The sequence below is a fragment of the Rhea americana genome, unplaced genomic scaffold, assembly GCF_003343005.1.
Source record: "Rhea americana isolate MKP2758 unplaced genomic scaffold, rheAme1 scaffold_44, whole genome shotgun sequence".
Taxonomy (NCBI): Eukaryota; Metazoa; Chordata; class Aves; order Rheiformes; family Rheidae; genus Rhea; species Rhea americana.
In genome coordinates, this window is record NW_028186579.1 from 1,967,196 (window position 1) to 1,979,759 (window position 12,564).

General features: G+C 35.4%; 1 protein-coding gene across 1 annotated transcript in view; it reads left to right on the forward strand.

The window, feature by feature from the left end:
- The window catches only part of MTA3 (metastasis associated 1 family member 3), an 86,774-nt gene that overhangs the window by 40,663 nt on the left and 33,547 nt on the right, over positions 1 to 12,564 (forward strand). The window lies entirely within an intron of this gene.

Genomic DNA, 12,564 nt, shown 5'->3' on the forward strand with positions numbered 1-12,564 from the left:
TAACTTGTTCATGTAATTGTTCTGTGACCTCTCCTGTTGGTACTTCGTTTTGAGGCAGGTCTTCTGRTAGATCTGGCATGAAGTATGTGAACCTCTCCAGTTTCTTCCAGTCCCGATGCAAGAAATGAATTTGGTTTCTCCGCTAATAGTTGGCTTGAATTTCTCYAAGTGCTCTATTTCAAAACTGATCACATAATGATCTTAAACTTTTTGGTAGGTTCTTTGCCGTGGTATGCATGAAAATAACTTATTTTCCATTTTGTTCMTCAAAATTCTTCCTTTTTGTTCTACTGATTATCTAAGAATACCTTATATTTGTAATGCAGTGGTATACATAATACTGTGTATTAGGTATGATGTATGTAATACAATGTTGCAGCAAATAGGAGAATGAAGGGAGAGTGACAGGCTTAAAAATTTAACACTGTCTGCTAAAGCGATTCAGTGGCAGGAACCATTTTCTCCCCCATGGTTTGAGATTAGAATTCAATTAATGTTGTTGTTGTGTTGGGTTTTTTTTTTTGTGTGTGTGTGTGTGTGTGTGTGTGTGTGTGTGTGTGTGTGTGTGTGTGAGGGGGTATTCTAGCTGAAGGGAGGACTGTAACATATGAAGGTATTCTTGTTTGTGTATTTTATATATTTATAAAAACAATATATGTGAAGAATCATAGAATCATATAATGGTAAGGTTGGAAGGGACTTTTGGAGATCATCTAGTCCAACCCTCGCATAGCCCATACGGAGATTGAACCCGCGACCTTGGCATTAGCAGCACCACGCTCTAACCAACTGATCTGTACAATAATATGATACTAGTAAACATTTCAGATTTTTAAGAGTTTAGCTGTTAACAGGGCTAACTACTTGTACTTAATTTGTTCCAAGCAAAAAAAAAAAAAAAATCTTGTTTCATGGTAGCGCTGCCATTCAGAATTTGTTAAACTAAATCTAGGTACAACATCCAGTTTTAGATTCCCCAGTACAAGAAACTAGTGCGAATTCCCAGGCTGGATAGTGCTAACAGCAGCCTCCCAGTGCCTGTGTGGAATACGTAGAGAAGACAGAGCTAGGCTRTGCACAGCAGTACGTAGTGGGAGGACAAGAGGCAACAGGCAAAAATTGATACAAGAGAGGTTTATTCTGGATAGAATAACATAAGTCTAGATACAGTCTAAAGGTTCTGAGATGGTGCCGCAGGTGTCCAAAGGGATTGCGTAAATCTGTTTTTGGAGGTGTCAAGGCCCAATTGCGTGAAGCCCTGGGCCAGCCTGACAGCAGAGCCTGCCTTCAGGAGGAGTTTGGACTAGAGAGCAGTTTTTCTTTCCAGCCTGAGTTGTTCTGTGGTCCTACCACAGTGCTCTAGCTTAACAGCATGCTGACTARATTGTAGCTTTGGCTAATTGTTATCTAATTGTTTCTGTAGCCTTCTGACCTCCAAAGAACAGAAAAGATGATTCACAATGATCAGGCATTTAATCAAAACACTGACTCTCTGAAGATGAGCCTTGGGCCTGTTTTCTGGGCTTGCGTACAGCCATGTTATAAGCACATTTCACTAAGGCAGCTTGCAAAAGGAGCCTGATACTTACCACTATCCAACAGTGGAGGGAAGGAGGCTGACTTTGTATGCATGTGATCATTGCCTATTTTAACATATTTGGTCCTAGCTGACTTTTCTGTAAAGCCTTGAGACAAAACCTTGAGCTTTTATCAACTCTCAATCTAAAAATGAAAATGTTAGAATGAAACAATGAAAATGAAGTTAGAATATTCTGAATTAGCAATTGCAAACGAAGGTTAAGCAACCAGTGTTAATACCAAAAAATATTTAGTATAATTAGATTATATATATTACAGTATTATAGAAAGTATAATATATGCACAATATATTTAAGTTAGCAGCTACCAACCTTAATCTTTTTTTTAAATCTCTTGTGAAAGCATAGGGTAAAATAATACAAAACCACTGATCKGAAAGAATATACTGCAGAGGGAATTAAGCCTCTTGCTTTCTCTGTATCTTTTAAGTTGTACAGGTGTTTGGAGGGTCTCTTTGGGAGTACAGATTCCCAGCCTGTATTATCATGAGGGTTATATGGTAGCACTTGTTCTTATCTATTAATGTGCAAACGCTTATCTGAACAGTAGCAGTTGCCTGATAGGCAATTAATTATCAATAAAATGTTCCTATGTAAAGCCACAGCTTCTGTCACCTCCTCCTGATGTGGTCCTGATACCTGCTGAAAGAATGCTCAGTGCTGGATTCTTCACATCCTGCTCAGAGGTGAGGGGGCCAAGTCATAGGGAGCTAGAGATTTCTGAGCAACACGAGCACATTATAGAGGGGATTTGGTTTTGGCTGCAGAAAGGGTTAAGGCTGATTGCCAGTGGGTGGAAATGAACTTTAGCCTCCTTGCAGAGGCATGTGGTTGGAGACAAGCTTCAGGAGGCTGAGAGAGAGATATGGTGAGGAAAGATGGGTTTTAGAGGCACAGAAGAACTTATGTATGATTTGATGGAGAACTGGTTGCTGGTACTAAGTAATGCTAGTACTAATTTTTTGAATATTACCACCAGCAGTGGCAAACTCTGTTTGCAAATCCCTGGTTTAGTTAGCCTTAAGGGACAATCTGAATTAGTTATGTTACGGGAATGCCTGTGGATTGCTGCAGCACATGCAATTTTTACAAAGATGGCCATTTCCTTCCTACTGCTGTCCTGTTCCTGGCCCRGCACTACTTAATTCTTGTTTCAGTGTTTAAAAGTACTGTGCTGTGGTGCCTGTGGTGGAGGATTCTTTCTGGAGCAGGAATCTGACACAGATGCTATCTGACCATTTTAACTGGCAGAAGGGGCTTGGAGTTGGCAGGGGAGAAGAAACAGGGYGACAGTGACCACCCCTAAAGTTATGGCGATGAAGAAGAATTACAATCTCTCCATGGACAAAGTAGTAGCCTGTAGGACTGATGTTCTGTTGGAAGTTCTTTTCTTCTCAATTAATAAAAGGACAAACTACATTCAAAATACCCATGTAAAACCCAGAGTCCCTGTTGTACATCTGAAACTATTCAGAGAGAGTCTAGAAGTAGCACTTGCTGTGCAGTCARTTCCATTTCTTGAAGGTAAGATGTTTTAGAAATAATGGAGTTCAGATAGCTGAGCGCTTAATAGGCAGAAGGGTAGCAGTTAGGGGAATTTAAGCTGTAAATTTTAGATTATGTTCAGAGAGCTCAGGTCCAAGACCTTTAGAGCATGTCTCTGCCTTGAAAGAGAACAAAATAATTGCTGTTGAGGCATTTGCTAATGTCTTTGCTATTTTCTACTTCTTATTTCAACTYAGTTGTTCAGTTAATAAGAGCGCTTTGTTTTAACAGATCAGAAAGATCAGCTGGAAACTGTCAAATTCAGATTTCAAGCCTGTTAATGTTTCAGCCTATTGAAATTGCATGAGTTTTAAGTTTAAAAATTGCTAAATAAAGACACAGATACAAAATTCATCTACATACTGTTTGAGTTTTTAACACTATGAAAGTTCAGGTTTCTTATGCGCTCAAGGTATTGTTTTTTGTGGTTTCTGAATGCTTCCCATATAAATTAAAATCTAGTTTCATTAAATAAGTAAAAAATCCATTTTAGAATAATGGAATCCAGTGATCTGTGATTGCCAGTGGAGGAATCTGTTTTATTTTTAATGATATGTAATACTTCCTTTTATTTGAAGGACCACGGCTAAATTTGAAAATTACCCAAACTAGCCAGACAGTTGCTAGAGTTGTTTATAACGAGTGCAGACCTGATTCTCTTGTCAAACATGTATACACTACATTATCTCTGTTAGTTTTAATGTAGTTGCAGTTGTCTTAGTCTCTTGTAAGATGAAAAGAATTGGGCCTTTTKAGTCGGCTCATGTGAAATTATTTTAAAATATTAAGTATAAAAATCTTTATGTATTAAACACTAGAGAGCCATGCAATTGTTAGAGGATTCTGAAGACAGATGTGTTGTTATAAGAATGATAGGATGAACCTAGATCATTCAAATATTGCATYTTAACTGTCCTATCCATGTTTATAAAAAAGGGCCCGTAATTTGTGTGAAGTCATCAGTTTTGTGACATTCTCAGGATATKAAAATTGGGCCTGTTAATACAATAGGTAGATTGTAGAAAATAAAATTCAGTGGTAAACCAGCCAATAAAGTATTTGCTCTTTTTTTAGTTTAGCATTTCACAAAGTAAATGTCTAGCCTTGCATCTTTAATTGACTTGAAGAAAGGGTTGATGATTTTGAGGATATGTGGTTCTGAAGTAGTTAATGCTCTCTTTGTGAATGGACCAAATTGTGATTGCTAAAATAAATTAGTGGGTGTACTTTAAGTCCAGGATGTCTCTGCTTCCATTATTTGGGTACAGTCATCAAAGAAAGAACTGTTTTACTTTTGCGCTGACAGAGGAACAGCAGTGGCATCTTTAGGCTCTTTGAGTCGCGTTAGTATGGGAGGAGAGATTTCTTGTGGAAGAAAGCAGTGGACTGTAAGATACTTTTTTTGAATGGGATGAAGGAACTAGCTTTTGTAGTTCTGATAGCCTACATAGAATAGTTTGGGAATCCCTAGTGTGTTGTCTAAAACCAGGTATCTCATSTATTCAAAAAGACATGAGTGGGTTATAGATAGCAGTAAGCAAAACCCAAATTCTGATACCAGAACCTTCAGGAGCAACTATAAAAAAAGTGTTTATGCCTAACTTACATTTGCTTCCTGGACATCTGTCCAGGAATCTTCTAAGAATCTACTTCACCATCTTCAGTGTGAAAAGCAGTGAAGATGCAAAGTTCTGGAAAAATAAAGTAAATTTTCAGCAAAATAATTGACAATTTCAAAACGTCAGTCAGAGCAGCTAGAAGCAGAGATACGTTTGAGGACCGCTGTTTGATCTAAGAAGGAGATAATGATTAATAATTTCTGCCTATGTTTGCTCAAATAAATTCTGTTCTCAAGTGGAGTTTTTTGTTAGTTACATTTTTGACATTAACTTAACATCAAAAAGTTTGCTATAAAATCTTCTGAAGAAGGAGCTGTTCTGTGAGGATTAGCAAATGTCTGATCTGAACACTTTTTTTCTTATCATTGAAGTAAATGAAGTAAACTTTTTGTAGTTATCTGTCAGATACACAATTGGCGCAACTAGTAGAATACTCTTTACAATGTTGATCACATCAAATTTTAATAGGATTATAATACCCTTTACAGCAGGTTTGCCAATTCTTCTTCTAGGGAGCTAATTTAGTGATTTACCTGCTGAGCAGTTAAATGTGTGTATACAGACTTTTATCAGTTTTGCTATAAATTAAACTCACAAAGCACAGGTAAATTGCCTGTTTGTGTCTGTTTTCAGTGAAGACTTAATTTGCCTTTGTCTGACATTACAAATACAAGGGAAATCTGTAGTTCAGGGGTGCAGCTATATATGCTACAGAAGCACTATTTGATATTGGAAAACTGTATTATAAAACAGCATATTTTGAAGTCCTTAAAGTAATGTAAAGCAAAACAACATGATCACTTGATTATAGATGTATTCTAATTTTCAAGCTTATTTTTCAGATTACTCAAAGTTACTTCAAAATATTTTCTGTGTTTTAGTACACTTCCATGAGGTTAAAAAAAATGTGTGTATGTTTAATCAAGCTTTTCTGTGGATTGACTTGGCTCTTTTCATTCTTATATCTGCAAACATAGTAATAGACATTTCTGGACTAGAATGTTCTCAGATCATTCACAACTTCAATGTTGACAGTGAAGTGATAAATTGGAAGAGTAAGAAATTGTGTTGTTTAGCAATTACAACTTATAAAAAGTATTTTAACAGTTTGAAGGGAATTGTTCTGGTGGTTCTGTTTTAGGGTTGTTGAGGTTGTGTTTTTCTCTGCTTTCTCTATATCCCCTCTTTTCCTAATGACCTGAATTTTGAAACAGGTCTACCATTTTCAGGATTTGTTCAGCTCTTGAAGAGTACTCAGTTGGAGTTGCAGTCTTCATAGCAGCAGCCATGATTTCCTGGTGTCTTTAGCTACTCAAGGAGACTTATGCATCGGTATTCGTTCTGTTCTTATTTTTGTTGTGAGCCTCTTGTTCTTCAATAACTTGAACAAAATGGTTAAAACAACCATCTTATCTTTTGCCTTTTGGTTGCAATGCAAGACTAACAGTCTTTGCTGTGTTCTTGGTATGGAAGGTAGCGTGTTATGATTGTAAAGCGCACTATCAATCATAGCTATACAGTCTTGTTGGAAATTCAGATCCCAAATGAGTTCCGTCTAGAAGTCAGTCTACAGATCCAAGAAGGATACACTTATTTGTTGTATATTAACACTGCATGTGCTTATTTTCCAAAAAAAAGTACTGCAGTGTGCACTCACAAAGTGGCTTTCAGACGGCAACATCTTAGGGTTTAACGGACTTTGCTGTATTTTTCTACCTCAGTAACTTTGTCTAGATGGACTCATAAATTTAGCTTTTTTTTGTTGTTGTTTCCTTTCCTGTTTTAGAGTAATAATTTTTAAAAGATGGATTTTCTTTTAAGTTACTCTTTAGAAGATGGAAAACAAATGTCAGATGTGGATGAAATGTGTTTTTGCACTTGAATACTTCAAAAYGCATTTCATCTTAAGGCAGAAATCCTGTGAATTTTACATGTTTAACTTTATACAAAAAAATTTTTCTATTTATCTTTAGAATACCATAGTCAAAGGGATTTCACATCTATAAAAAAAAATTTGCAGGACTAGAGTTTTCATTTAACTTATTTTTTTTTTTTTGAAAAATGAAATATTTGTGTGTCATGGTATCACACTTTCCAAAACAAGTGTTTTAAATGTTGTTAATATTCATATACAGTACAGTACCATTAATATTTATATACAATATCTATTTTTCAGGGTGATTCCGTGGAAGCCATGTTACCTTATGTGTTTTTCCTTCAGGAATTTAGAAAAACTTAAAATCTCTTTGTATTCAGATTGGAATGCATGACAATTAGAAATATATAATTGAGAAAAATAGAAATGAATAGAGAATTGAAGTTTGATTTAGACAAAATAATTTATTAAGAAATACATACTGTTACTTCCTTAGAGGATTGAACTGTTTAAATAAGTATTAATTTAAATTTAAAAGTACATTTTAATTTTAAAGAAAAATTAAGTTTGTTAAGTACCATTAGTGCTACTCCACTACACAATGTTAAATTTAAATATCAACAGAAATAACAACTCGAATGGGTGTAAAGAAGAATCTTGGTGCAAGTCACACCATTCAGGATTATTCAGAAATCACAGAAGGATAAGAAACCAGTTCCAAGATACAGGGGAAGTTCAAGTGCCTTTTTATTACTTGAATCTCCTCCTTGAAGATGACCTTACAGTTCTATGCAATTCATGTATCTAGGTCATAGCTTTTAGAAGTGTTGTAAAAAAACTAAAATGAGAGGACTGACTGTTATTTCAGTCCTATAATAACTTGGGTTTCTGCTTAGATGCAACTTTATTGTAAGGACCATCAAGTCGGGAATGGTCTGTCTCTAAGGCATGATACCTCATTTTCTTAGATCTGTGGAAGGTTCTTTTTGCAGATGGTTCTGCGGGGTTTTGAGAAAGAGGCAAGAGGATTCATTCCTTTCTTTCAGGGCTGCACATTTGCATATAGTCAGTCATTCTTCAAGCAGCATTATGGAGAAGTTGGCTGTTTTTGCCTGATTCTGAACCCAGCTGTCATTTCTTTCTGTTTATTTCTAGGAATTTAGAACATACTGAATTAAAGCTCTTTGAGTGCTTTGTAAAGGCTTTTTATCGGAATGATCTTATCTAGTTGATTTGTGCAAGACTGAGCATTAACAGAGCTCTGAGGTCTTTGGAGTTGGAGGCAGTCAAATTCGAAGGGTTTTCAAGGGAAAAGTGGCTGGCCTGGAGCCCTAGACAGCAGGATGTGATCGAACTAGATTTGCTTTATTGGCTTGGAAAATAGTCAGCAGCTGTTTAAGCAGCATACTGTAGAAAAATGTTGAGCTTCTATCAGTCATGTGATATCTTTGACTCATAGTCTCTAACATGTAGTTTTTATGCAGTCTTTATCTTTTGCTTGTAGTCTTTATAAATGTGTTACATTCATACATTGAGTTTTACAGTAAGACATATATACAAATATGCAACTCATTAATTGAACTGAATGATTAGTTGAACTCTTGGGTATACTTTTGTCAGATAAAATAGGGCAGGSGAATTGCCCTGAAATTGAGAGGTAGACAAATCATTTCTCTTTTTGCTTACATTTTAAAAATAATGTAAGGTTTCTCATGTTACTTTAATCAGAATAGTTATTTGTACATAATTTGGTTTTATTTTTTGCAGAGTCACGTGTAAGCTTTTGGATTTTTTTTTCCTGGATGATTTTTGATTATTAKTACTGGTGAGAATCATAATCATCAAAAAAGAAGATCAGTCCAAAATAAATAATAAAAATTCTATGTCTGCAGAGCATTTATAGTGAGAAGAGTTCTGATTTCCATTGGTTAAGACCAAGTCAGCCAGCTGTTTACCATAAATTCAGTTCATGCAGAGTTGAACTCATTAAATGTCCACAGATAAAGTATATCCATCTGAAAGATGTTTTTTCCTATCCCCTCATGTAAGATTCCTCTTCCCAATGGAAATAACTGGTTTGTAACCTGCTTTTTCAGCTAAGCTTTTCAACCCTCACTCCTTACTCATAGCCAGTTGTTTGCAGAAAAGCTGTGTGATATTTTGAAATAATTAACCATCTATGTATGGATGTGCATATATATATATATATATATATATTACAGTAGAAGTATGCCAGTATTTTAGAGGGTGACTAGTGAATTGCTCATTGAGGAGAAAGTTCAGGTTTTACTTCAGACAGGCAAATTTAACGTCTGGAACTTTGTTCAAAGCTAGACATTAAGAGAAAATACAATGTGATACGATGTATTTTTTTCTGTAAAATAGAGAAAAAGTTTACAAAATTCTAAATACTAGTATATGAAGATGGGTTTATGAATTGATATTTCATTTTAGTAATTAGTTACCTGTTTTTGCAATATTATGTAGCACATGAAGCTACATGTATTCAAAGAAGACATTTAGGATTATGTATGGCTAGTATACTGTCCAATCATTTTGACAGAAATCTGTTTGGTGCATACTGAGCTGGGATAAGAGAGGATAGGAATTGATAAATGTTTCTCTTCCATATCCTTGCGATGTAGCTAAGAAATACAGTTCCCATTTTACAGGTACAGAACTAAAGCAAAAAGACTAAAATASCACTGAAATCAATTCTTAATATATGCCAAATATTAAGAATATAACCATCTCCAAAGGCTTCCATGTTTAAAGTTAGGTAGGTGCTTAAGTATCGAGCCGAGTCAAAACTTCTGTTTGGTGTCGAGATTGTATCAAGCCCTGAATGAATTTCCCCAGGCCATTGTAAGAGGAATTCTGTGGCACAAACAATTGGCTAGGTATCTGACTGTAGTCCATAGTTACGTTTGCCTTCTCACTATGACCAAAAAAAATCACAATCACAGATTTCATGTTCCATGTGATAAATGAATCTGCAGTTGGTGCTTCTCTTTCGCATGTCATCAAAGGTGGATTCATTCAGAAAGTTGAGCACTGCAGGTATTCAGTTTACGTTTAGATTGAAGTGACTGTAAAATGATTTTTGGGGGGAACAAAAAGGGAGGATTTGAAAAACAGTGCAAATTAAAATACAAAGTAGTAGACAAGTGGAACCACTAAAAATTGCCCTTCTGACCATTTTTCAGTCAGATACTTAATCAACAGTCTGTCTTAAAAAAAATGCAACTGGCATTGATTTTCCTGAAAAAAATCACTTAAAAATAATTTTATAGATTTTGTATTTTGGTTTATTAACCATTCAGATTCCTTTCTTTTAAAAGGATAAATGATGCAGCATTGTGATGTATCTATAAAGTAAAAGGATTGCATTCTAGGAAAATGTTAGCAGATCATATTCTTTCACTTGGACATGTTATAAAAAGGTCACAGAACCATGCTGAATCTAATGTGCTAGTTACCTTAGGGTTATTTATCTGCAGCAAGGGAAGATTGATGTGGAGTAACTAAAAGATTGAGGTGGAGTAACTAGATCTAAATTCCTTTACTTCATCTTAAGCTTCATCTTAACTTAGCTTATATTGCATTTGTTCTACTTGTGTGAAATTTTTCTTGGAACTGTTTTGTGGAGGGGATGTGCATTTTCCTTGTTAAAAGTGACCAGTTGAAAYGCAGAACTCCAAGGGACTTTGTTTATTAAGAAAACCTTATGTTTTGCACTTAACGGGAAGAGAAGCAAAAGAATTAARGCACAAAACGTTTGATGAGAAGACCAAGAGGTGTCTTTCTGGCCATCTGCTAATGTTTTCCAGTAAAATTAATCTTTAGTGTTAGATTGGCTGTAATAAAGTTATAAGCTGTATTTGAAGTAAATTGGATATGCTGGTATGTCATACCAGCCATTCAAAAAGATAGCCAAGTACTTCTCAGAAGCCAAAGGAGATGGTTGATTTGTTGCTGTTGGCAACACTTTCCTGCCATTGTAAGAAAGAAACTGAGAACCTGTTCGGAGGCAACACTGAAAATGTTTACAGTAAAACTCCCTCATCCCATTCGTGTCCTAAAGTCTCCCAACTGTGTGCAGTACGAAGGATGAATATTAGGGCAGCGTTGTTGAGGAGTCCCTGTTTGGTTTGAGTATTTTACATAGTGTCAGATTCAAAAATGTAAATGGTAGATGGGGAAGTGTGAAGAGGGAAAATCCGTTTTAGCTTTGAATGGGCCTGCCAAATAAAAAAAAATCTTATTATACAGGGTACAGATATGACTGAGGACAGCTTAAAGAAAATTGTTGGTTTTTAAATTATTATTTTGAAAGGCCTATGTAATTTTCTTTTATATCTTACATGATCTTCCTACRCTGATTTATTCAGCAAATGTAGAGGAGGTGAATCATATTTTTACTCCTGAAATCAGCTTTTAAAAGATTTTTACTTAAACACTTGACTACCTCCATGATTTGATCTGTTAGACCTCCTTTTTTCCCCTGTTTAATTACGTGACAATATTTGACCATTTGAGCAGAAAATCAGGAGGGAAACACATTTCTCTAGTACAGTTTGGCAAAGACAGAGTATCTTCTGGGAACCTCTCTGTCTACAATTTTTGTAGTAATACTTAATACTGAAAATATTGCATTATATGTTGTAGGGTTGTTTTAACTCAGATACTTCATTGTTTGTATTGCTAGTCATGTCTACTGCCATTACAAAATATAGTTTGGCAGTTATTCACATAATTACTTTTATCAACAGATAAAAAGATGTTTCATAGTAACAAGTGTTTAGCCATGTCTAACTGCAGAAAGAGATGTAGTATTGCAGATTTTTTTATCTCACTGCAAACTTTATTCTGGAGCATGATGTATTGTGGGTGAATACCTGAGCTATGTTTCTGTGATACTTCCCTCTCTGTAAGAAACTTGCCTATATAAGCATTGCTTTGCCATGCTTTTGCAGTTATGATCTCTAGGATATGATGTCCTGAAACAGTGAAGTACCATGAAAGATATTTAAAAACTATGTATTAACAGATTGAAATGAAGTACTTTTACGTTATTTATAAAATGTAGAACTTCACCCACAATGTGTCTGTCACAGATGGAAAAAATGAATTTATTGACAAGTGTGCAGTCCATTGAAAAAGTTTATAGATATAAAATCCTACCCAAGTGTGTTAGGAATTAACAGTTTGTCTCTAGTATTGGATGTGAATTAGCTTTAAAAGAAGCATAAAATTGCATTAGGCAAGCAGATCTTATTGCCTGTCTATGAGAAGAAAGTCATGTGCCGTGTTTTCTTTCCTGAGAATGGGCTTATGAATTTTTTTCCCCCTGAAACATTAACCAGACAGCATGCTACAATTATAACTTGTGTTTTGGGGATAAATATATACCACGTTTTCATTTTCTTCCAGAATGAGTGTGCTAGAGGAGCTTGCCATATATAATCAGATTTCAGAAGAGCCAGGAACTCGTTTGCAATCTGCTTCTAATCTCTTAAATGTACAGGTTACTTTTTGTCTTGTTGCTACTGTTCGCTTTTAGGCTGGCTCTTGTCATTAAGCCATAAGAAATAACATGTAGACCAAAGTGATTCTTTGTATATCCAGAGAAATACCCACGCAGCTTAGCTTTTCAAAGGAAATGGAACTGGTGGTATTCAGGAAAAGGTTTTTATTCCTGCAATAGTTCATAAAAGTCAGAGATAAATGCTTGCATTTGTCACACATTCACTGGAGGAAGAATGTGCTCGTCTTCTAAAATGCTGAAAAAAGAGAACGATTCTATAACTTTGTCATTTGTCATGGTCACAAATGTGTTCACCACATCCCATAGAAAAATCATCTTATACTAGCAGAATGTAGGTTACCTAGCTAATTACTACCTCACCTCTGTTACGTGTGTTCT